General features: G+C 36.4%; 1 protein-coding gene across 5 annotated transcripts in view; it reads left to right on the forward strand.

Annotated features, from left to right (window-relative positions):
* Nucleotides 1–27,517, forward strand: part of DLGAP1 (discs, large (Drosophila) homolog-associated protein 1) — a 504,110-nt gene that overhangs the window by 175,226 nt on the left and 301,367 nt on the right. For all 5 annotated transcript variants that reach the window (XM_014938662.1, XM_014938666.1, XM_014938663.1 and 2 more), the window contains exon 2: nt 5,441–5,582. The gene's annotated coding sequence lies outside the window, so the exon portion shown is untranslated. The remainder of the gene's footprint in view (nt 1–5,440; nt 5,583–27,517) is intronic.

Genomic DNA, 27,517 nt, shown 5'->3' on the forward strand with positions numbered 1-27,517 from the left:
CAGGATTTTATGTAGAGGGAAACTAGAATTACAGTAGGAAGCAATTGAGGACTCAAAGTAGTAGATAGAATTGCATATTTTAAGGGCTCCTTAAATTACACCTGGGGAAAGGTTCACTCTGTGGATGCTAATGAAATGGTTCCTGTTTGTGTGGTTCAGTGTTTTCTTTGGATGGCATCTCCCCAGTATGGTAATTGCAGTTGGTTGTAAAATAGGAAGACAACCAGTTTAATTTGCTCTGTTTTCCACTTCAGTATCACCGCAGGCTGTTTCTTTGCTAAATCTTGTATGCAAAGCCAAGTCAACCTCACCGTTAGTGAGATGGGAGACCTCAAAAGAAAACCCAGATGTGGCAGGTGGCTATACTGGTGATTTTTGGCTGCTAACAATCTTTCTTTGGAATCACTACTGAAGCATGAGCTCGGAATTAAGGATTTTACAGCACTGGAGCAGCTATTGTCTTTATGAAACATAAAACTGAGGTGCTAATTTGGAACTCCCTGTCTCAGCTTCAGTTCTTTTTCAAAAGTGCTTGAACGAGAACAAATGAAATTCTTACCTTGTCTGTGGGATATTGCTATGGCTCTGCTGAGGGCAAAGTAGTTTTGCATAGATTCAAATGATCATTTAGGTTAAAAGGGGTTTCTGGACCTCAAGGACAACTTCAAAGCTAGATCAGGTAGCTCAAGGCTTTGGCCCATTGAGTTTTGAGTATCTCCAAAGGTGGAGATTCCATGATTTCTCTGAGTAGCTTACTCTAGGGTTTGACCACTTTCATGGTGAAAGGTAGGTGTTGTCCATTGCTCTGTAAATGTTCCATGTAGAAGGGAGTTGCTTTGCCTTTCCCCAAATAAATTATAATTTGGTACTGCCTCCTGCTTGCCGATGAAGTAATGTGTAAGCACTAAGGCTTTAATGACCTCCAGGTTAATAGAACCTCCGCTGAGGTTGTTGGGATTCTAGGTAATCGTCATTTATCTCTGTGAAGATTTCAGATGTCCAGAACATTAACTGAGCCACATAAGGCTTGTTTGGTGGAGCCTTGTTATCAGTGGGTCGGTAAGTTTAATGAAGTCTTCACTTCCCAGAGTGGAAGAAGTGACTGTGTGTGTACTGAAAACAGGTCTTTATTCTGTTAAAAGTTACAGTAGAATAGGGGCAAGCATAAATAACAGAAATTTTGAAACAAATTCTTGGAAGCAAATTAAAGATTTCAGAGGTATATGTTAGAAAAGACACCCTGAAACTCATTAGTATTTTCCACAGTCTATGACATTGAAGATTTCACCAACCTACATTCCTAGTAGTTCTTGAAAGGCATGAGGTTTCACCATTTACGCAAGACATTAGTAAATGACTAATTAACTATTAAGTTAAATTGATCATTATTTCTGAAGAGGGAATATGATGCACACTCAGGAAGAAGACTCACTAAAAAAAAGTGTCATGAAACATAGTAATTTTGATATGGTAGCACTTTTAGCACCCATTCTGCACAAGTGTATGTGTCTGCACAAAGTTAGGAAATAATAGGTAATCATGCGTTTCGTATTTTCTTAACACAACAATACAAAATCTCATTCACTAGAGTCTTTAAGGACTTGCTCAGAATTTGTATAGGGTTGGACATTACATGAGTTTCTTCTTTCTCTTTAGATGTTGGAACTTGAGTAATGAAATTCTAACCTTGCATAAATGGGCATGATTTCTGCCATGTATCTGAGAGATGTGCATGTTCAAAGGAAAAATTGCTCCAAATGCATCATGGTATTAATTTTTATTTAAAAGACACAAGTATTTCTGTCCTTAAAAATGTATATTATACTTGAAAGCTTCCATTTCATTTACTGCTGTAAAATCATGTGTCAAACAGTCTGTAAATTCTTAGACTACTAGATTCAGCAAGTCAGGAGCCATTATGTTATTCACAACCATGGCATTGGTTGCTCAGGGAGAGGTTTCTGCTTGGTCTTAATGGAATGCTCTATGATGAGCCCATGTTATCATGGAGCTCATCCTTTCTCCCTTTTACTAATGAGATTATTCATATGGATATCTATTATTTCTCTGGTGTTATAGTGGAGATGACATCTTACTAGTGCTACATTTAGTGAAACAAAGACTTAGGAAAGAAGAAATAATTGCAGTTATGGAATGTGCAGTTTCATGTAGTCTTTTCTTCCCAGTATACATATGTGTATAAGTGAGGTTGAATCTGTAGATATGTATTAACCACATACTTCAAAAAACACTTTCTGCAAGACTTAAAAGGCAAGTTTTACTAATTTCAGCAGCAAATTGAGAGTTATCTGATTTCCTGATTGGCATTCTTCTATTAAACTCTTTTACTTCTAACACACGTCATTCAAAATAGGTGTTTGTTTAAAACGAATTCCAAGCTGGTCACTAATACAGCGGAGACTAAGGATAGCTTTTCCATCCCTACTGTGATTATATCTTCAGCTCCTTGGGAGATACATGACATTTCAGTAAGCTCACTGTATTCTTCTGTTAGTTTTATGTGGACTAACAAATGAGGTGCAGTCTGAAAGGAGTTAAGTACTGAGAAATTCCTTCTGGAATCAGCTGCTGTCCCATTGCACCTTTAAAACTTAAAAGCTGTTCCTCAGCTTCTTGTTTTTAGTGAGTCTTATTCCTGAGAGTGTGCAGCATGTTTCCTCCAGAAATAATGATCGATTTAACTTAATGCGTAATGGAAAAATGGGAACTCCTGACCACTGGGGCCTTTTATACTTCTAAACCTGCAGAAAGAAAGCTGTCTTTGGTCATCAGAAGATGTATTAATGCCCACTTGCACAAAGGGAAAGACGGCCTAAAACTCTGTCTCAGCTTTTGCAGCAGTTTTAAACAGTCCGGTCCTCAGCTGACAACTGTTTATTGCATGCCAATTGTGGAGGGAAATCTCACTGGTTACTGCTTTACCAAGGAAGAATAAATGTTTTTTTTAGCTACCAACATTTCTACACCTGGATTTTCATCTTCACTTCCCTGGAAATTAGTTTGTCCATCTATGCATATGTGCACTTGCCTGCATGCAAGTGTATTGCTCTAACCGGTCTACCCTTCATAGCACTTCTTTGCTCCTGGTAAAAGCAACAAAATAGTGAAATTTTGTTTTATTTGCTGAAGTTATATTCACAGCAGTTTCAAATTCACTTTGTTGATATGCTTTTAGGCAATTTCATGTCTGGAGGGAGGTAAGCAGAGAGCTAAAACATTTATGGATGCTCCAATTCATTCAGTATGGAAGAACGCATTTTAAACATCACATTTAAAAATAATGCTGGTTTGCCATATTTTCTATAAACTATCAGATTCTTTACATCATTGAAATAGGATATCTGATCTCAATGTAACTGCCTTAGTATTTATTATTCAATGTCTTTTTGTTTTTACTGGACAACCAAAATGTACGCTCTGGTGTTTTCAGTGAAAATGTTTTATTTTTGAGGTCAGTGACATTTTTATCGTGTTCATCAAGTCCTCTTTGTCACTTTTATTTAATATAAATATAATGTGCAGTTTTTACAATTGATCAGCTTGTTTATGAGTAAGAAAATAGCGTCCATTTTGCAATAATGGAGATGCTTCTAAAGGAAGAAATAGTGTCAGTTCACTGAGAGATGGATGATTGTATTGTCCAACTTCTTACTGTCTCAGACAGTGGGGTTTGCATTAAACATGTTCATGAGTGTATTCATGACTTTCATTATATTGTATTTGGAAATAGGCAAAAGTAGCTGAGAGTGTTAAGTGGAGACAAGGGGCTGAGGGACAGTGGCCCTCTGTTTCATATTGTGAAAAAAGTGGGGGAAGTGAAGCAGAAAGAGTGCTCCTTTGGGAAAAGAAAGGCCTTGAACTTTTTTTTATGGAAATGAGATTAGCATGAAAGCTAGCACAAGGCACTGATATTTAGAACAAATATACTTTTGGGTTTTCCGCTTTTCAAAGGCAGAGAGGAGAATTACAAAACATCTTCCCATCTGGGCTTTCTCTCATATTCCCATATGAACATAAATTGTTCTGTTTTCCTAATTTTCTAACATTATTCTTTTATTAAGTTCCCATTCATGTTTGCATTAGTTCACACTTATTTCCTCTTATATAAGCTATAATTACTCCTCCTTTATCAAAGCATATTACTTTGAGTTGCTGGATGCCACTGCTTGATGTTTATCTCAACCTGTCTTTTCCTTTCTTTCATTACTCCAATGAGTGTTAAAAATGTATAAAAATCTGACAAGAATCTTAAATGTCTCAATTGTACATTTGTTCTAAGGCATGTTGAATGTGCCAATGGCATAGCAAAAAGAGATTAAAAAAAAGTTGTTGTTCATTGAAATGAGAGGAGAAATGTATCCACTGTTTACCTGCTGTTGCTATGGAATGTGTGGTGTCAGATAGAGGATATGAATTGTATTTGTTGTCTTATTATATAAACAAGCAGTTATTGCAGAAACAGCTATCCATCTTTATATGCAACTTTAGTTAATTAAATGCTTTGCAGTACCTGCTGGCTTTAGGAAGTTGAGTGGCTGGTGAGTCATAGTTATCTAATTTCACTGTTATTTTCTAAACTGAATTCTGTCTTATTTCGTTGTGTGTATTGAACTCTGAACTCAGTATCTGGGCCCTTTCACTGATTCCATGTGATTCTACCCATATTCAGCAACCTTGCTTTTACTTTTCTTTCAGGAGCTTTTAAGAGTGGCAGATTATGCAATTATTAGTTGTAGACCAAAAACTAATATCTGTTTCACTTTACTCTCAAATCTCAAAGATTGTTCCTAAAAATTCAGGGTTTTCTTCATAGCTGTGCATGTTGTTTCCAATTCTTTAAATTAATTCTTATCAGTAATTTGTTTCAATAGAAGTTCCTTTTTAGCAAGTTGCTTTTTGGCAAAATGCTCACTTTTGGGATTGCGCACACCAGGACTGTTCTCAAAGAAGTTCGGGAAGTTCTTAAAACAGCAACTAAAAGCCACATCCAGCATGTTCTCCCAGTTTCATCACCTTCTCTACCAATACTTGGCTGGTTGGATAGGTCTCTGTGCCCTGGCAGTTGTCTGCTCTGGCTTGGTCCTGGAAATCTCTGACCATTTCTGGGGCCCAGCAAGCAGAACTGGTTATTTGGCAGCATGCTCCAGCAAATTTAGTAAAAGCAGTTGTGCAGAGATGGCAGATTTTTATTTCACTCAGAGTTACTGTTTATGATTAATTTCAACTGCATCTCCTACTTTGTTAGGTATTCTGAGACATATTAGTTCCTTTTAGCAAAATAATTCCATATTATAGATAAATATATTTGTTAAAGGGGGGATTTTAGTAGTTTAATATGAAATTTCATCATCAAAACTCTTTTTTTCCTCTTCAGCTAACTTTATATTTATTTGTGTGTTGTTGTTTTTTTCCTTGGCAGCCTAAATCATCACAACAGTTATATTGTTCTGGATTTCAAAGAGCCATCGTTTATCTTTGTGGATACAAGTAAACGGACAATGGTGTCCCGACCATCTGCTCAAGCTGCTTGAGAAAAGTCTTCTGTGCAAATGGCATGAAAGGTAATTTAACCTCAGAAGGTACCCACAGAGCTTCAGTTCTGTTTACCATTGTCTCTTTGCCAGTCTAAAAATAAATCATGCTGAACAAAAAAAAAAAAATCCCTTCTTCTTTCCCAATTTAAAGAACAGATCATCATATGAGCTAATTTCAGCTAATTTCACTGGCAAGGGGTTGTTTTTCCTTTCTAGTATTTTTCTAAGTAGCAAAGATCTTTTCTGGGATAAATGGTAGCTGTCTTATAATTGTCTTTTGTTGCTGTAGGAGGCTGTTGTTTTTCAGAGTACAAAATAGGATATAATCACAGAGTGATACTCAGTGCTGAGTGATACACACTTTCAACATATCAAATGCAATTCTGCCACGACCCCTTTGTTATTTTACTTTGCCAGCCCATGTGTTTTAAATAAGAAGCCACCTCTGTTTGTAAGCAAGAAGGTTTTTTTGCAGAGGGATATACAGTCCTGAAAATGATGAGTGCTTTCTCTGGCTGTTCTTTTTCAAAGTCTCATTTGGTGGTAGTTTCACTCTCTGGTCCCAGTGAAACTGTTAAAATGCTTTTAAAGGCTTTTAAAATTTCACTGCCAATAACAAAATCAGAATAATAGTTGTGAAATGTGTATCTATATCTATATAGGTAGATAGATAGATAGAGTAGCCAAAGGAGGGAAAAGGGGTTCCTTTCTAAATTTAAATATGTGTTTCAGGTTAGAAAAGAAGGACGTGACATTCATGTCACTGTCACTGCTTTTACAGTTCCTATTGGCTACAGTAGTTAATGTCAGGACTAGCAAGAGTAGTCTTCAGGTGGTGTCCCACAGCTATACTATCTTCTGCTGGCTACTGTGCTAATTTCTTCAGTTCCCACTACTACAAATCAAGCAGTCTCTTGCTCTTCATGCTTTCTTACTATTTGTATCCCATTGCTCCTGCTTTATGGTAGATCAAACTAGTTCAAGATTTGAGGCTGTTTTCTTGCAAAGACTGGACGTTGGATCAGACATTGACAAGTATATTCTCTGGGTTGCTATGGCTGTGCAGTCATCTTGCATAGTGCTATGGGAGAAGTAGAAAATATGTTTTCCTGAATGCTTTGTCATGTAGCTTGTTCTGAGAGCATATGGGAATATTAGCAGCAAAAAGAAGGTAAATATAATCTGTATTCAAGAAATGAACTTGGATTAAAGTAACAGTGAAGATAGTGTGTCTATGAAAAAAGACATATGTCTGAGCTGGCTTTGTTGCTGAATTAGGTGAATTGGTTTAGCTAACCTAATAAAATGTGTCTTATTGTAATAATAAATAAAAAGAGTACCTGGTCTTCATGGTGGCGTGGATTTTGTTCCGACTTAACAACATTCTTGGACATTTTCGCTTAGGTTTTTGGTGTAGTTTTTTTTTTTTTTTTAAAAAGCAGAAGAGGGGGAACATGACAGATTTGAAAATGTTTTATATAGCTTTCAACAAGAAGCAATTTATAGCAACTTGAAGTTACATAACTTCTAACTCCACTTTTTTCACGGCATGATTTAGATAGTTCTGGTGCTTTCACAATAATTCAAAGGAATATTCAATCAGTCAATCCATCTTATCTATTTTAAGCATTTCCAAGGAACTATCACTGTAGTTTCTAGGTTCTAAATCTGAATACAAGTGACAGTTTGCCATAAACATGCATTTAGCAAAATATCAGAAAGGCTTTATTCACTTATGAAATGAAGACTTCCTCAAATATATGGATCTCGCAATGTTGCTCATTGTATTCCCTACACAATTAGTGTAAAGTTGTGCAGGTACTTTAGGACAAACTGCATTGTCATAGGAGGATGATGGGTTTGGTCTCCAGCTTCATGTAGATCTGTAAGACCACACATTTATCGGAAAGATAATGTAGTAGTACCTTTTAGTAATTGTATTGGCCTAGATATAGGACAAATGAAACCGAAACATTTAGGATAATCTAGGAGGGCATCAAGGAATTCATCCAGATGGTTTCAGAACACTTATAGACAGAGACAGTTTGAATAAAATCATAACATAGTTTATTTAAATTATTTTGTTATATTGTTCAAATGAATAATTAATGAATATTCATTTAGAGGAATTCAATCAAGGCATCTGCTTAATATTTTCACAATTCATCCAGTTTTACCTATAGTACTATCAAAGCAAGACCTCAGCCTCAGCTGGTACCTCAGTGCAGTTTGGGGTTTGCATCATTTGAGCTCACAAAGCTGGGGAAAATAAGCTTGACTGTATAGGGCAGAATTAGGTGCCTGTCTGGGATGTAAAGGTTACCCAGCTGAAAAAACCAGACTGTCAGTTGACAAAAGCATGAGAAATACATATCAAGAGCAAGAAATTTGCAGTAGATGAAAATACCCTTAACAGCTAGAAAAGGGTGTCTCAGGAATATTGTCCTGTGTCTCAGGAATATTGTCTGCTTCTGTGACTGCATTAGTGTATTTACTTAAAATATTTAAATGTTCACTCCTTGTTCATGGTTCTTTCATAGCTGTAGAGCAGATTTTGATCATTTTAGTACGCTTTTTTGATCCATATGAAATATTTTCAACCCATATGAAATATTTTACTAGAAAGGAGGGGTATTGAAAAAAGATATCAGAATTAACTGGAGCTTTTTAAAGGTCTTGCCACTGTAATTTAAAGAAAGAGTCTCAACAACAGTTGGAAATCTGTGCTACTCCTAAGCTAAGAGAGAGACTTCTGGAAGACCCTTTTAGTATTTCTTAAAGTGTGAAAGTCATGAAGCTTTGAGTGCTCAGTTTATCTTCTGTCTCTGAAAAGCTACACAGTAGTTCTGTATGTTATTGTTGTTGGCATTTTACTGAGACTATCATTTTGAGCCATGTATCATCATTTGGTTCACAGAAAACAGGGATTAAACTTTAGGTGGGATTTGATTTCTATCTCAAATCTTCTCCAACTCACAAACCATGGCTGGACTTCATTAGTTGTGGCTCCTTGAATGGTAGTCTATCCTGAGATGAAGTGGTCAGCAAAGAGAAAGGAGTAAGTATGGTTGCTCTCACAAGTGGAATTTTGTCTTAAATGTGCATTTGTGAAAGGCATGAGACAAACTGTGAAGAAGCAAGTTCCCAATATATGGTAAGACTATTTCAAGCCTTGTCCTACCCATACCACATAGCACTGACATTTGATTTCATGAGCTGTAATTATCTACTGTTATCTGCCATGATTTTAGGCTTTTATTTTTTTTTTATTTTTATTTTTGTGGTGAGGAAACTTTAGTGCAAGCATATGTAAGTGTCTTAATGTGTGCTAGGTATCTAAATTGTAATATGTAATCAATGGACTATATGCCTTTGTGGTAATCAGGCCAAAAGAATGACTCGAATGACCAGCTGCTTTAGGTTCAAATCACTGACACCTGTGTATGTTGCTAGTACCATTTGAAATGCTGCAGGGTATGTGGAACATCCAGATGGAACAAATAAATGCATTACGGGACCTGTAGGAGACTTGCAGCCTCCTGAAGCGATAGCTGGAGGCCGGGAAGGAATGTTCCAGGGCATCTCTGAGGGCAACTGAATTGGACATTAGATGTCTAGGTAACAGGAGACTTAAGCACCTTTCTTGCATGTAAGCAACAGATGCTTGGTGTGTTAATCTGAGGCTGAACTTCATTTGTAACTGTGTCTTTATTGTATTTTCTGCAAAGAGCCTCGCTGATATGAGAATTACATAGAGAATTAAAAAGAGTAAGGAAAGTCATCCAGGTTTTGTCTCATTTGCTTACTATGGCCGCTTGTAGGAGCATGACATTACTATGATATAGCAAAGAGATGCTTTCAAGGGCAGGCCCATGAAAATTTGGTTTGAAGCAGCTGAAACAGCTGCCAGTGCAGACTTGCTGGCAAACTGAGAGGCAGAGACAGGAGCTCAGGTGAGTACATGTCACAGTCCAGTGTTTTGCCAATGCAATCTGGAAAAATAGTCCCTTGGATTCAGACTTAAGTGAGGACCTTGAGCTAAGTGAACCAATGGCTTGCAGCAGGCATTCAGCCCGGAACATTGTCTCCCACCAGGGAGCCGCTTGGGGGAAAACCTTGTTGGGGTGGGAATGCAGCTGGCCTGACCTTGTCTGTTTAGAGACCCTGAGGAGAGCTTTTGTGTCTGGGGCAGTAAATGGAGCCTGAACTGTTTTGGGATGATAGGGGCCCTAGCAGAGCCTTGGCCACTTGGGAGCAGAATGGACTGTAAGTCAGACTTGGGCAGTTTAGGGGTGGCCAGGGAGACTTGACAGCAGGTGATGGTGAAGGCAACTAGCAGGGCTTCAGCAGTAAGGGGGCCCTTTGCAGGCAGGACACTTGCAGGTGGCTTTGGGTATTGCTCTGGTTGGTGTTTACTCTTGTGCTTGGAGTTTTCCTGGTAAGATCCGGCTTTGCTTTTAATTCTTTTTGGAACAGCTTTTGAGATCTTCCAGGCTAGTATGGGGAAAAGCTAGCTCCTGATTAGAATGTGTCAATTATCATAGTGTTGAGACAGTCTTGGCCCCCCCAATGCAGGAAAGTAGTTCAATAAAGTAGAGAAAGTTCATCAGAGGGCCACCAGGATGGTCAGATCTGGAGCACTTATCCTTTGAAGAGAGGTCGAGGGACCAGGACTTCTTCAGCTTGGAGAAGAGAAGGCTTTGGGGCCACGCAACAGCAGCCCCTGGTACCTGCAGGGAGGTTATGGAGCCAGGCAGCTATGCACATTGCAGGGAACAAGAGCTAATGGGCACAAGCTGAAACAATAGGTTTAGACTGGGTATAAGGAGAAACATTTTCACATTGAGGCCAGCCAGACACTGCAGTGGAGAAATCGCCAGACATCCCTTCCTGACTGAATTTTCTTATAATCTTAGGATACATCATTTCAAGAAGTAAAGCCAGTAGCTTCTCTGTTCAAGTTGAATTAAACAAAGACAGAAGTATTTTTATACTTAACTTAAGATGGGAGGACAGTAATTTTCCTTTTCTGGTAGTAAAAGATGTGGCCATAGAATTAATTGCATTAACCCTGTTGTACTACAATATAAAATAAAGGTTGGGAATTAACGTGGTTAGTGAAATCTTGTTACAATCAGCATTAAAAAATGGTGAAGGCACAGATAAAGAAAGAAAAAAAAAACCAAACAGCAAAAGGATTCAGGGTGGGGGTTGTATTTTGTTTTGTTTTTTTTCTATGATGCCTTTGTTGTTGTTAAAAGATGGGAACATTAAATCCTAGTCCTTATAAGTGCAAAAAAGGAAACACACAAAAAGGAAAAAGAAAAAGTAGCATTTTGACTTGCACATCCTCAAAATTAGGGAAGACCAGGAAAGCAAAAACTTCCCTGTATGTTTAAGGAAACATTGAAATAGCTTTTCTTACCTCTCAAATTAAAGCCATACTTTATTTCTTCAATCACAAGTCACGTATTACAGATAACCCAGCATATACTTCCAGCTATGGAAGACCCTGTATTATCATAGTGTTTCAGATAAAAAATCATGTTTTTATGGAAAAAAATTAGAAAATAAATACAATAATAAAGCATGGTTATCCCAGAACAATAATAAAATCAACAGTGAATTTGATGTATTTTGTATGAATTCTAAGAGCAGGGTTTGAGTAGGCTCTGGAATGCAGGAACCATGATCTTGCTTTGTTATTTGTTATTTAGCGAATTGCATACTTGAGTAGAATGGTGGCTGCAAGCATTTGAATTTTGGTCACTTCTATCTGTACCAGAGGCCAAGTAATGCTGAGCTGGTGACCTCTTTCCTAGAAAAGCCTGACACGTGCAGCAAGATTAGGTAAGATGCTAGTGCTTGTGTTGCTCCAAGAAGAGCCACAGACATTTTAGTGTGCTCATAATGCCACAATTCTTTTCCTACAACCTAGAAGAAAGAAAATTGTAGTGTAATTGGAGTGTAACCAGGAGAACCATCAAAGGAACTTTTCTGAGTTGCATCAAAATCTTGAAGGGTGTCTGCAAGAACTTACCTCCTTTCACCCAAAAAATTCAGGAAAATACAGGTCAGAATTTATTATTTATTATTGTCAGAATGAGGTTTTTTCATACCATTGGCCATGTCCCAGAATTATTTTGATACCTTGTCACACTGTTGATGGTCTTTTAAATATTTTAACACTGTCATATGCTAGTTTATGAGAAGTTTGCCATTATAGTTCATAAAACTTTATTGCAGTGGTACCATTATTTAATATGTTTCAAGATTGTTGCCTTTAATAGTAAGTAAAGCAAACAGTGTAAAATTAGTGATCACTAAAGCTTTATGACAAGATGTATTTGATTTTGTTGTTTTAATATCCAACTCTCATACCCTCAAGTAAGATTATTTTTTTTTTTTTAGTTCTGTTCCGTTATTTTCAAGCTACCACCTCTGAAGTTTGTTCTGATTGAACCTTGAACTGAACAAATGTGTTGTCACTATCATAAATTTGCAAAAATATACAGATCATTACATTCATTCTGGAGAATGCATGCAGAAGACATTTATGCATTTATAAATAGTTTAATAAATAGAGGTATTCTTTATTGGCATTTTCATCTTGTCTAGCAAATTGGGGTGAAACATTTAATTATTTCAAATTTGAAAAATTTTTTAGATATACACAATCATTAGTTCTAGCTGGAGGTTTTGTTTATGTGAATGTGTGCCTATATACATATGAAAATGCATATATATACTTGATTTCTGTTTAATTTCTTCCTCTAGTGCATTTTCCACCTACTTTTTCTTTTTTCTAATGTGTTTTGACATTTGCTTGAAATGTTCTTCAGTAGAAACATTGCTGAAATTTCTCAGGTATTAGAAACATGTTACCTTTTAATCATATATCACATATCTTCATAGAAATTAACTTAATGTAGAGATTTGTATGTTTCAAAAGAAATCAGTGGTAGTTCTTGGGGTTTTATTTCTTGAGTGGTTTTGTTTTCCCAAGGATAGGCTAGCACTGGCCAGCTGTGACTACGCTGGCTAGAGGAGGTATCATCCTAATGAGAAGGGTATTAAAAGTGTATATTTTGAATTCCTATTCAAAACATTTGATGCTTTTAAATAAATAATAATTTTGCTAGTACTTGCATCAAATTTTATCAGGCAAAATATCTTAGACACAACATTTGGACTGCAATTTGTTCCATTTTGCTGAGGCTGAGGATGTGTTATGTGTCTCAGCTACCGTACAGAGCTATTTTCATATGACATACCTGGGAAAGTTTGGCTGTTAGCATTTGGACTCTTGGTTTGAAATGGTATTGGTTTTTTTCGTGCTATAATAGTTAAATCAGTCTCAGATTTATCTTTTGCATCTCTCTAAATTACAGCCAAATTAGTTTCCAAAGGAGAGGGGTTAATTTGCATACATGGCTACCTTTTGAAGTAAAAAGAATATGGACATTCCATAGTGAAGTCTCACTGCAGGCAAATCCTGCAATCAGAAAGGAAGTAGTGCTTTCATGTTTCTTTAGAAAAAAGACACATTTCTTTTACAGTGTTTACTTGCAAACTTGCAAGCTGAAATGGACATGAGGTCTTCTACTTCAAAACCTATTAATTTGTCAGGTGTTAATTCTTGGGGAAAAAACAGCTTTTAATATGCTTTTGGCGTGCTTCCATTTCAGCACTCTAAATCAAGTCATTAAATATTTGTGATGGTTCTAAATTTTTAGAAGAAAAATAGGTCAGCAAAGTCAGTAAATCATTTTGGTTTTAGGAGTGGTGATGTCTTGAAAGATAGTAAAGTGATGAGATTTATTCTTACTGCATGTGAAAAAATTACATTTGTAATGTGATAGATTACCTCTGGAATTAACACTGCTGGAATCGGTGATGGGTGCATAATACAATAAAATTACAAAAAATAAATTAAGTATTGGAATGTTAAAATTATAGTAGTTCATACTTTTAAAATTGAATTAACTTTTAGACTACGGAAAATACTGCATCGCTAAAAGAACTATGGAAGGATTGAATATACACAGGAGTGTATGAGCGACAGGTACAAGGGATTTCAGGGCATTAAGTAATCAACGGGTTGATATCAAATAATGTTGATATAGTTGAAAGTTACAATATGCTAATGCAGTTTAGAAAGCTTGAATTAAATTATTTAGTGATTTTATCATGTTGATGGAATATTATCTGTTTCATTAACTATATCCATTGCAAATGGAATATCTCTTTTCTAGGTGGATTTAGTGCAATGGTTATCCATTAAAAAGTCAAAGAAACTAATCCTTCCTGATATTCTAAAATAAGGGTTTTGATAGTCAGTTTTGCAGTACACGGTAAGACTTTATAGAGGTGTTTTTTCCTATGATATACTTTTTTTTGAGCTTAAGAGAACTTCAGTTGAAAGGACCACAGTGTATGACCTTATAGTGCAAATTATGCTACAGAATTGACTTCTCTAAGGCACCTCAGAATAACAACAGTTAGGATTTAAGTCTGATTAGGGTTGTCATCCTGCAGGGTAACTTTCTTTGGGTGGTTCTTCCATAAAAGCAGTTTGTAATGGCAGGAACACTATGTTTCTGGACATCATCACTCTATTATTGACAAAAAATGCAATAGAGAAAAAACAGGAATGTGTCTTTCCTTCCCCTTATTTCGTGTTCAGTGTATAAACTTTCCATAAAGTTAATTGTGAATGGTGACAAGTAAAGAAGTCAACTTTTTTTTTCCCTAGGGTTATTTTTTTACTTATTGTTTTTTCAAGTGGGGAGATTGTTTTTGCTAAAACAGAGGGGCTACTTTTCTCTCAAGTTCTGAAAGTCAAGCAGATTTCAGAAAGAGGGAGAAAAGAATAATAACATATGTCCTTTTTTTCCTCCTGGTATCATCAATATTATCACTTTGAAGTATTTTATTTAAGCGTTTCCAACTAATGTGCTTAATGTAAGTCACTACCTGGAAATTACATTTTTATAGATGCATAAACTGCTGACTGTTTCAGATATGAATTCAATTTTACAAAACAGTCACAATAAAATTAAGGTGAACTCTTGTAGCTTCTAACGTCACAGAGAATATATAAGGGTTATATCTGAGGCTAATTAAACAGGGCATGCATACAGGTGGTAATGTGTAGTTGGTAAGTTAAAATAATAAAAATCTATTATTGCTATTGGATTGTCTCTGTTAAAGGTACTTAATAATCTATCCTATGTTTATTTTACACACTTACTGTTCTTGCATTCAGCATCTTTTGTGTAATTCCTACAGAAGTCACCCTAGTTTCCTCAGTCACATACAATAATTAAACATAATGTATCTAGGTATTTGAGTATTGAAAATGAAGGGAATATAATGAACTAATAGTAATTGAAAGGAGATTAACAGCTCTGTGTTATGTTCAGTAGTACTTAAGTAGACTTTTTCCCCCCTTTTTGTTCATTTGATCCAAGCAACCTCTCTTCTGAGACTGACCCCTGATGGAAGCTTTACCTTATTTAAGAAATGAGTTTCATCAGAGCTACTTTAATTGTATAAGCCCTCTTAACAGGCAGTAAAATGAATTTAAACCTTGAGTGTACTGTGGGAATAGACCTCTAACTTTTTTGAAACACGCTGAAGGTTTCTGGGAGAAAAGCATGTCTAACGGTACTAAAAACATTGGGGTACAAAAAACTGAAAGGTTGGAAAGCAAATTGGAATTTGGTAGTTTCATTTCTGCCAATTGTAAAGGAACTTTTGTGCACAGGTAGGCTAAAGGTAGGCTAAAAGGAAATCAGATTTACCTCCATTCTCTGAAATACATTGAAATTCATACTTCCATCCAAAAATATATAACTCAAAGAAAAAGTATTTTCTAGTTAAACACCTTTTGACCAGAAAATACCAACTCATTGGAAATGTTCTGAGCAGTTTTATTCTCAATTCAGTAAATACCTAAATTTTATTGACAAATGTTTGTTTTGCCCTTAGGTATCTCTAGTATTTACTTAATCTTAATTTTATGTACTTCATGAGGCATTACATGTATTTCAGAAATGAAGATGACTAAGAGCTGTGAATAATTTGCAGCATTTACAATTGCAGTATATTATTAAAAAAAATTTTATTGTGTAATATAACTTCATAAAATTCTTACAATTTGAAATAAATTTAAAAGTATTTGGACAGTTTACAATAAAAAAAGCTGAGTAACCTTGGAAGGCTGACCTGGATACTTTACAGTAGCTGAGGTCTTGAGTTTGATGAGCATGTTGCTTAAAAAGTTTATGTCCTGGATTTTAACGCATTTTTTAAAGGAGCAATTATGGACAATACTTGGTAAATAATATCTACTATTTGAAATGTCTCCCTTTTATTATAAAGCTGAATTTGTCTGATCTGAGCTGCTAAATTTCTGTTATTCTGTGGCACCATAAACTATGACCAGTTTATCCCCCTTTTTTATTTTTTCTGAGCTAACTTGTAGTATCAAACATGGTTGTTGATTGTTTGCTCATTCTTAGGATTCTTTGCTTCTCCTGGTTTTCAGCATCTCTATGTGGTTTTGCAACAGTAAGTTGGGAGGGAGTTTGGGGGAGGAATGTGGACAGTTTGTTGAAATGCAACAGAATTATGCAAATCACATGAGCAAATAAAGGTTCTTTGTGCCATATAAGAATATGAATTGTAATTCTTATGAATAACTCTGTCCTTTATGTAATACAAGATGATGGAAAATAATTTTCATTTTTTTTATGATTACTAGATATTTTAGTCTTCAGAGGAAATATGAACATCAAAAGTGGATATTACAGTCTTTTCACATCAGCGGATAGTATGTTGGCCACAAACTAATATACCCTGGATGCCTTGAACTATGCAAAGTCCAGGCTGAATAATTTGCTATTGGTGTCTGTGAGGTAGTGGAAAATTGTATTCTATGAATCACATTTTCTGGTAGTTCATAAAAGCATTAGTTAAATGTAAAATGCGTAATTATAGTGCACATATATAATTTCCAAGGGATTATTATGTGACACATAAATTTTTTAATTTTAATAATTTAAACTAAAAGATTTTCTGCTTCACTGGATTCTGCAGTGGTATTGCTTAGGGTCTGATTCCAACAAAAGCACTTTTACTGACCTATTAGCATAGGTTTAAACAAATTTTAAGTATAATGTGTTTAAATTTATACATTGTGAAGTACTTTGATTAATTGTGGTCTTTCCATTAAAAAAATAATCAAGAAAGCAATGTATTTTTTCATTACTTCAAGAGTTATTTTGATAACTTTTTGGCAATATTTTTGGCAATATTAATGTTGTGGAAAAGGAAAAAATTCTGAACTGGACTAAAATAATATATAATCTCAGATATTATTTAATTGTTGACTGGCTTTTCTTCAATTATCCTTATGTGTAAAAGATAAATGTCAGAGACAAGCATTTTCTTTTCTGTTGAAGAGTTACGTAACTTACACCTTTTCATCCAACTGTGTCACTTGCAGTGTGGTGGTTTATATTAGAAATATTGACTGTCTTAGCTTTAGCTGTATAATTCCAAGTGTGACTACAGTTAAGTAAAAAAGAGAGGCAGTATTAGTCTGGGCAGGTAAGGAAGCTGAAAACCCGGACTTGTGGATCAAATCGTGAACATGAAATATGCTATTCAGGGTTTTAATGTCTTATGAAACCAAGCCCCAAAGGATTTCAAGTTCTCTCTGACCACATGAGACTTACCACCTTCTCATCAGGTTGGCTGCTACCAGTTTTCTGTAGATATGAAAAGAAAATTAGTGTACTTTTAGTAAGCATTTACAATATGATTTTGCTGAAAGTCAGCAAAAAATCTATTTAATTTGTGAAATTAATTGTATAGTAAACCTTTACATTACCTTTACATTCTTCAATTATTCTCTATGTTCTGACAAAAGGAGTAGGATATTTTTGGTTTCACCCTTGTTGTTAGCTCCATTTTTAACACATCACCTGAGATCTATGAGATCTATAGCATATTCTTACTGGACAAAACCTTTTAAACTTCTTTTTTTTTTACTATTTTTTGTCTTAATTCATGTCTGGATTGGCCACAAATGGTGTTGCTAGGTTTAGTGTACCAAAAGTTACAGTTCTATTTTGACATTGACTTCCTTTTCAGTAGTCTTACTCAGCCCATCAGTGCTGAACATTTCAGTTGCAACCTGGGGTCCCCTAGCAAAGAGGGGCTCTGCAATGCGTCTTTCCACTGCAGCCCACTTCATTGCCTGTAGCATTGTCTTTGAGCAAGTCATGTCGTAGGAAAACACTGAACATAAATAACAAGAGAGCATATGTAAAATTAAAGTCTAGACCACCTGTACTACTTCTGTATTTTCAGTAGTCTTCTTCAGATTTATTCCTGCATGCCACTAGAATTCCATCTTGAGTCTGAAGCTGCCTTTTGCCATTAATGTTAATGATGATTAGGGCACCTCAGATCTTTCTTGATAATGTGCATACGTGTAACTCCTCCTCTATACATTAGAGTGCTTTACTGCTCTGTCAGATTGCACAATTCTAGAAAACTGAATTGCCTTTGAGCATCTGTTGCAGTTAATTTCAAATTATTTCTACATATTTTCCTAGCTTTAAATGTATTCTAATATAATATTCACTAGAAATCAGCAATGCTAAATAAATTAATCTCACAGAAGAAAAAGCACCCAAAGAAAAATGTAGAAAGCAAAAGTATAAATGCCCAGATTGACCATGACAGCATAAATCAATCCTACAGAATTATTATGGGAAGTCCTTACTTATGATGTCTAACAAAATTATGGTCTTTTCTGAGCTTATGGAGATACATATCATACACTCAGCCTGGTCTTATCAGTAAACGATAGGCTTGAGTGATGACTGTTTACCTTTTGTACTTTCAGGAATAACAGGGTGCAAAATAGCTGTATGAAATAGGATATTTGGGCAATTTGTCATTGAAAACCACTGCTACACTGAAGTCATTGTCTACTTTGGCCAGAAATAATTCCATATTTGTTTTATAACTGAGTCTGTAGAAGAACGGTCTAAAGCCCCAAATCATATGTATTTTTTTAGGTGTACAGTTCTGCAAAATTTCCTGTAAAGCTGACAGTTTCTAAATAAGCTTTGTCTAAATTAAACATATGGTAAAATCTTCCTATCTAAACTATAGGAGAATTTGGAGAAATAGAAAGCCATTAGGACAAAAGCTCTGTCTCTCTTTTCCCCCTCAAATTTGTTCATCTATGTTTGTGCCTTAATATTTGTGCAAAACTGTATGCTTCCCTGCTATTGAAACCTTCACGCTGGTTCATGGACTTTTTCTGACACATGGATAATGTGAGGCTCTATGGAGCTCTATGGATCAGCCTTTTTTAAACATTAACATTTTGAGTAGACAGCATGATGACAAATATGAGCCAGTTTAGTGATTCTGTGACTCTGAGCTGCCAAACATCAGCCAAATCCCATGTGACACCTTAAGAGGAGCACGAGGGTTTCTCTGTGCTCTGCCTGTGGGTATGAGGTCATTTGGCACAATACCCAAGGTCCCAGAAATTATTCTTCAGCCCCAGGAGCCCAGGAGGGAGGAGAACAGGGGTCATTTCATTGTCCCTGGTTTATGTTGGGGATTTTTTTTTCCCTGGCCAGAGTAGTTCCTAATTGTTGTATAATTAAATTCAAAGTTTTTTTGCTATTGGAGTGGCACAGAGCAGCCTCAGTGGTCCCAAGAAGGCACTGTCTCTAGGCTGCTGTGCAAGAGAAGGGGTTGTACAGCTCCAACTTTGTCTGTTAATGAACCAGAACAACCTAGGCCACTCTAGCTTCCTGAGCAAATGTCTCCTGAGTATTAACAGTTCCTCTTTATCTGCTAATGGGTAAATCAAGTTATGCAGAAACATGACTATCACAGAACCCCACAGTGGGCCCCTGTGGTACATATGTCTTCTCTTGCAATGTGTCATTTGAATACTTTATGCTATTGCTTTTAATCAGGTCTTATGGGAAGATGAAAAAAATATAGCATGCCTTTTGTTAGCATAACATATGTACGTAAAGTAATAAAATTTCAGCAGATTTTCACAAAGAAAAGGCAATAACTTTGACAGCCCTTTCTCTTATGTTATGAATTCTCTGGCCTTAATAAAACAAAACTGACTTCATGGTCGATTTCTAAGTGTTGAGCGTGAAATCAACAGAAGCTTCATCAGTAGCTGATGTTCTTGCTAGGTGCCATTCATACTTGATTGTAAGTATCACAAGTGAAAATCTGATAATTTATCATTCTGAGTCTAATCCATTGGTTATCTTTTTCATTAATAAAAATAGTTCTGAGACAAAATTATACCATAAAGGAATCAGCTTTGTTATGGCACCAAAAAAATTGATTTAACATGAAGAAAAATCTGCACAGCAATTTGGGACAATGTGTTTGTTTACCTCTTCCACCTTTATTACCTTAGTGAGTGATATCAAGCACAGCTGAGAATTCAAATAAAATAAAAGCTTTCTTGACTTATTCTTGCAGATACCTTTTCCATTTCCTGCTAAGTTTCTTACTCGTCTCTTTCCAAATGGCACCCAAAGCTGGTACCGCTGCAGATTCCACAGAGCAACTCCTGTGAGGAAAAAAGGGCTTGCTCTTCTGCTTCAGCTGAGTGCGTGCCCAAACACTAATGCTTCAAACTTTTAGCAGGCTCTCTTTTATGATTGACTATACAGCGTTATATAATCTGCATTAGGTAGGTTTTAGTCTTCTCACTCCTGCCGTATTCAGTGTGCATTACTCTCACCCCTGAAGAGCACTCATGTCTTCATTTTCTTTGCCTGTCTTTCCAGCTTGATGGTTGTGATTTTGATTAGTTTATACCTCATTTAACCTGACTGTCCTAAATATTTTCCAGTAAGCAATGGCTTATTTTTAATGATATTTTCTTCCTTTATCACCATGCCACTCTTTGCTAGACATAATTGTCTTTCAGATTTATATTTTCAGTCTTAGACTTTCATCTGTAAGGTCTGAAGATAGAAGAGAATAGAATAGACTATTTCAGTTGAAAGGGAGCCACAATGATCTTCTAGTCCAACTGCCTGAGCAATTCTGGACTGACCAAAAGTTAAAGCATGTTGTTAAGGGCATTGTCCAAATGCTTCTTGAACACTGACAGGCTTGACCACCGCTCTAGGAAGCCTGTTGCAGTGTTTCATTACCCACTCGATAGAGGCCAGTCTAAACCTTCTCTGGCGCAGCTTTGAACCATTCCCATGTGTCCCATCACTGGATCCCAGGGAGAAGAGAAAATGTAACTCCCTTCTTCTTATAACGTCTGTGATACTCAGTACCAGTACAACCTTTTGTTTTAAGTATAAAAATTTACTTTGTCTGTTTTCTGTCTATGTATTTTTAACTGAAGGAGTTAAGGGAGGAGGCATGGGGAGGAGGAGTGCCTGTGAATGTTGGAAGAGGGAAGGAAAAGGAGTTGAAGGAAATAACTCATGAATAAGATGTGGCTGAGTGTGTTTTAGCAGAGTGCAGATATTTCTAGTCAGCATTGCCAACATTTGTTGGTAATACAAAGGTAAAAATATTTACATGGTGGCCTCAGCTGTGAAAGATCAGTGCATGAACTTTATCTTCAGAGCCAGGTGATGTTATTCAAGCAGTGTCTAGCATCTGAGCCATGGAGGGATTTTTGCAGCTCATGTCAAAGGAAATCTGTTTTATGTCTCTGTTTTATGAGAAGCACTAGTTTCTAATAATATTTATCATCATTTTGGCAACTGCTTGGTGGTAATTCTATCAGCTTGCTTGTTTTGGGAAGCCCAGCTCGGTGAAGTAATAAATAAAATGGACAGTGCTGTGACATAGGCTAGCAGGATAATAGGAAGGTGTCTCTTTGAATTCCTTTCATATTGACAGTGCCTCATTTCCAATCTTGTGCAAATAATGAGAAAAAATTAGTAATGGCAGTCATTTTTCATAATGGAACAGAGCTTGTACGCGTATTAGAACACCAGAGAGGCTTGTATTCCTGCCAGTATGGGTCCCTACTTTGTTATCCAGTCACACTCAGTTCTCTTTTTCTTTTTCAAGGGTATTTGGTTTACTGCTATAGGGTTTTGAAAATATAGGGGGAGTTACTTTGCAATGACTAGTTGGATGCAGTGAAGACAGAATTGTGGTTCTTAATTGCTAAACAGAAATCCTCAGTTTGGATGAAGAGAATGGTTTTGAAGTAATTTGTTTGTATTTAGAGCAATAGTAGTAACAGTACAAATTATTAGAAAAGTATAACAATATTTTTCTAATGTTCTGTAATTCTCTAAGGCAGCAGAATAAGTAATTTTTAGCACTTTCTCACCCTTTTAAAAACATCACAGACTATATTCATACTTGCAACAGGTTTTAAACTCTTCTGATTTAAGGGTAGTGTCACTGTTGTAGGTTGGCGGTGTGCTACATCCCTTTAAACTGCACAAGTTTTCTTAATGCTGTCAGAGACCACATATTTGTGTTCTATGTGCAAGCATCATCTGCCTGATGGGGAGTGCAAGTGATTTCATCTCTCTTCAGCGTGCTCTGCTTTGAAGAATTCCGTAAAACAATACCAAAACAAAGAAACTTTGTATTGACTGATACACAGTTTGGTAGCAGGACTTTCCATCAGCAGAACTTAACTCTCATGTCCTAAATACAGAATTATATGAAGAAATTAATTAGGTAGTTCATGGGCCTCCTCCTGATCATTTGTCTATCTGTAACTAGAATTTACTCCTTGGAAACACATCCTATAGGGCAAGAACTTACGCTGCCAAGTTTTCACAGATAAAAAGGAAGCTACATAAAATCCAAGGAGTGCGACATGCCCAACTGCAGTAAACACTTGATCTTTGTTACTCTTCCACATGTGAATAAAATAGGTGAATAGTACTTGATGTGATTTAACACATTTTTTTTATTTAGGAAGAGATAAGAAACCCCCACAATTTGCAATTGAAAGAGTACATACAGCAAAGCTAATAAAAGCAAAACCAAGGAAATAACGTTTCCATAAAAGCTGGAGTAGCCAGCTTTACAGCTGTCTCCTCGCTAACCACCATCAAGTCCTTGTACAGGCTTTCAGAATGCAGTGCTCACTTACTCATCCGCAGCAGAGGGCTGGTCTGGAAGGGATGTGAATGGCTTCACTCTCGCCCGTGTACTCTCCAGAGCAGCGGAGCTGGCGGGGCTGGAGACTCTTTGGCTGCAGCTGTCAGCAGCACATTTTTATCTTACTTGTGCACAAAGGAGTTGTGGCTTATTTCTGAGTGTTGAAGCAATGCTGTTGTCCCTTGCCTAATACAGGTTATGTCCCTGGAATGCAGTCTGGTGTGGAGCAGCCACCAGGGAAATACAAGCAGTAAGGGTTGGGATACAAACATGAGAATTGACAGGAACACTTTTAGTGGGACCAGAGTGATGGGCACCTGAGAAATGCACGAGCTGTATCGATAACGTGACTTATCCATGTTTCATCCATTAACATACACTTATTTAGATGATCTGTTTTTAAAGTAAAAGCTTCATATCTTATGTAAATGTGCTAGTAGATTTCAAGAACCTGTTGGAAAGGCTCCTAATTCTGCCTTTCTGTATCTAGCCAAACCTGCCTTGATAAATCCAAACAACCTGGTATGTTTTCAGCATGCTCTGCCAGAAAGGCAAACAAACCCAGGACAGAAGAAAATACAGTGATTTCATTCTGCTAGTAGGATATTGCAGCACACCAAGGCATGGACTTAACATGGCTCAAGGAAACAAAGGACAGGCTTACTCATGGTACCCCTTCTGTCAGCAGGCTTTCAAAGGGTGTGAGACTGGGCTAGGCAATAAATATGATCTTCTCTGTGTGTTTGTAAGTTTCCTGTAGATAACTTTCTCTTTGGCTAAATGACTTTATTCGGATAAAATAAAAGATCAAAATATCTTCAGTGTGCAAAGCCACTGTGACAGCAGGGAATTAATTAGATAAGACAAGTCTAGATGGTCCTGGTGGGCAGTTGAGGTCCTGTGCTGCAGAAGATGGCTGAGGAAGTACTAAAAAACCCAAGAAACTAGGAATGAATCTCTGCTTTTTTATACTCACTGAGGAGCTGACCAGAGAATACTGTGTGCTTGTAAGTTTCCTGTAGATAACTTTCTCTTTGGCTAAATGACTTTATTCGGATAAAATAAAAGATCAAAATATCTTCAGTGTGCAAAGCCACTGTGACAGCAGGGAATTAATTAGATAAGACAAGTCTAGATGGTCCTGGTGGGCAGTTGAGGTCCTGTGCTGCAGAAGATGGCTGAGGAAGTACTAAAAAACCCAAGAAACTAGGAATGAATCTCTGCTTTTTTATACTCACTGAGGAGCTGACCAGAGAATAGATGATGAGATAAAACCACAGAAGTTGGCATGATGGAGTTGCACAAATGTGAGCTGAGACTGGGCTGACAGACTGTTGGGTTCCTAGGTGGGGGGTTCTCCCCTTTGGTAATTGTATTTTCATTTCTTACAACAAGATGTGATACCTTGAAGGAAGAACCTGGATGACTACACCTCTGTGTTTTATGTGCTGAGACATAATGTTCTGAAAGGAATTCAGGCATAAAGTGGTTTGGTTCTGGTTGAGTTTTTTTTAAGTCTTAAAAAATCAAGTATTTCAAAAGATGTGTGTAGGTATGAGAAACAAGTGAATGAAGATAATGAGAATAAAAGAGTTCTTATTTTAACTAACAATTATGTTTTAACAATTTTCTTTTGTTACAGTCTTTGAATATAAAGTAAGCCTAGACAAATACAAATGACTGTACAATGACAATCAAGACAGTATGTTGTGACTTCAAGTGTGGAAGTATCTTTGTGTTGTACATCTTTTTATTATGTTTATAAATATGCATGCACCTATTCTGATGCATAGAATTAGACAACTTTTAAATTAACTGTTCTTAGTGTTTTCTATTTAGCAGGCTGGTTAAGCAGTAAAGTTTAACTCAATGGCAAATGATGAAGAGTTTAATAATAGTATGCTTATATAAAGTGGGCTAAAATTTGTATCTAAGCAGTGTGAAACGCGCACAAATAAGATGAATGTTAGTGCTCAAATGGTCACTTAATTAAATTTTGGTTACAGACTTCACCCTGGCTATAAAGGCCCTGGCTATAAATGCAGTCCATATTTAAAAGGTGTTGTTGGAGGACTCTTGTAATTATTAAAAATATGCTATACGAGGGCTAACATTTATCTTACTGATAGTTCTCATTCTTAAATTTCCTTTGAAATAAGGAAAGTTGTCCTGTGCAGATTCAGATTTTTGTAAGTCAGATGAATAATAAATGTTACAGGATTCCTTTCTTTCTTCCTTCTTCAGGAAACTAAAACAAATAACATACTTGTTTCTCCTCAAACTCTTTGAGTAGTTTCATCCCAGAATGAAACTTGTGCTCCATAGCATAAGGACTTTCTGTAAAAACATTGAGGAAACCCTTCATTTTCAAACAGTAGGAAAGTCAATAATGTTTCTGGTGGCCATAAAAATTAAATCTTTAGAAATGGGTTATATAACTTGCTGCAAGTGCAGAAATGGCTTGGCATACATGTTTAATGCTTTCACCTGTGGTGATGCTTGAGGGCAACCTCCAAGCCATAATACTGAACTCTAATTAGTGTAGACAAGATCACAGCACTGGATTTCAAGGGAATGCAAGATAACCTGCAGACAAATTACCACTGAAGTAACATGACAGGTCTTGACAGTATGTTCAAATCATTTAAAGAAAAAAATACATCCAGCGACTCCAACATTTTCTAATATTTTGGCTACCAAAACATTTTGCATCCAATAGGTAGTCAGACTTCTGGATAAGTATAGAAGTGGTGCTGTAGCTGGAGGGTTTATGGTAATTCCATAAGAAGCAAAGTGTCTCTGTAAAGGAGAGATAAACAGCTAGTAATCCTCATAATTCCCCACTGATAGCCTATCCATCTCTGCTATAAATTAGAAAGCCCAGAGATTAGGAAGGCTAGGCAGGGTGCAGCTCACAGCATTAATCACAGTATTAGGACAGCAGTATGCTTGAATTCTGTGTCCAAAGCACTAGTATTTCTCTCTAGGTTAAAGTCACATAACGTAGTTTGGAATACATATTTATCAAACTGCCAACCCGATGCAGAGATGGTTTTACAGGAGACAGTGTTATACACTTCTTTAAACTAAGCTACACTAATTTATCAACTGCAGACTTGAGAATAATGCATTAATTTTTGATATGGGGGTTGTAGCCATGATTTTGTAAGCTCTTCAAGTTTCCAAATTAAGGTTTTTTTAATATGTGTTTAGCATTATTTAAATGGAATTAAGGTCAGTTTGTCCTCAAAACTGTAGGCACTGGAAGGAGATTGTGCAAATACTGTTGATCTTTTGGAATCTGTACAACTACACTGGCAATGAAGTCATTGTCTGTGTGCAAATTCCTATTTAAATGTAAAATGTGAGTAGGTGCCTTTAAAAATTAGGAGTTAGTTATTAGTTTTCAGAAGCATATGGTTGAACTAAATACATTTCATCAGAAGTTTTCTTGGTAATAACATTTCATTGTGGTAGTAGTCAGATGGAGAACGAGGAACTGTGGTTGGGCCTCTATAATAGTATAGCATATATTCTAAATCCTATGAAACATTCGATTTAAAATATTTAATTCCAAAAATAGTTATTTCAGTCCTCTGCTTTTTATCAGCTACATTTTATGTGTTCAGATCTTTGCTGCCTCATTTCAAAGTCCTCTTGAATATATTCACAATAATTGTATTCTGGGAATATTGTTGATGTGAGTATTATTGTCACTTCAGACTTTTGAGTGGAACGAGTTCAATAAACTGTTGCTTGAGGAACAGTTTTGAGGAAGACTAAGTCTTTTCTAAAACTGACAGTGCATCAACAAACTATTTATTCACACATGCACAGTAGCAGCGTACAAGGCTTTTGAGATAGTGAAAGAGTTTCCATCACCTTGTATGTTCTTTGGAGTGATGATAGAGTTTCTGGGTTTGAAGTTATGAGAAAGGCTAAATGGGAATTTCTAGAGAAGGAGATCACTAACTAAAATATGAAAAATGTCTGCTCATCAAAGGGAGGAAAACGCTTTCACACAGGTTCATAGGGAAACAAGAACAATATATCTGGAAGGGCCAGAACTGTCAGGAAAACCAAAGGTTTTGTTTAAGCATTTTTACTATTGTGAAAGGATATGAATTGACATCTGACTCTTAAAAACTAATAGGAGACTAAGAGCAGGCATTGGCAAAGGAAGCACTGTTTTATAATCAGCACAGGGTAATTAAGACTCAGCAGATACTGTTACAAAGTTGAAGATTCACATGCAAGATGACAGCATTAGACAGAAGACAGTCCCAAAGAGACGTTCATGAAAAAGCAGTTAGAGCAAATAGATGTTATAGCATAAACTTAAACTTCACAATTGGAAACTGTGAAAGATGAAGCAAAACACCAAGACAAGAAGTGCAGAAACTTTCTGCAAAAGGTAAAATGTGTATGTAAGGCATTAGTGGAAAGATGTTTTGCAACACAAACAGATACAAAAGGGAATGTTAGCCCTGGGTAACAGCAAAGAAATGCATCTCCAGCAGCATATAGAGTGTCTTTATATACAGCTAACTTTGGAAACATTTTCACAAAACTTAAAATGTCAGCATGTTAGTAATAATGGTCTACGCTTCCACCAGACAGATGTCTGAGAAGAGCAGTGGAGATTTTCAGGCAGGTTTTTAAATTGCAGTAGTGGACACTTCTACAGCACATCAGTCAGTCACCATGGTTTGTGTCTGGACTGCAGCCAGCAGAGTTTCTGGTGAGGAAGTGAAGAAGGACTCTTGCATTTGTAGTAGTAGTTGGTAAGC

The sequence above is a fragment of the Calidris pugnax genome, unplaced genomic scaffold (assembly GCF_001431845.1).
Source record: "Calidris pugnax isolate Ruff unplaced genomic scaffold, ASM143184v1 scaffold13, whole genome shotgun sequence".
NCBI lineage: Eukaryota > Metazoa > Chordata > Aves > Charadriiformes > Scolopacidae > Calidris > Calidris pugnax.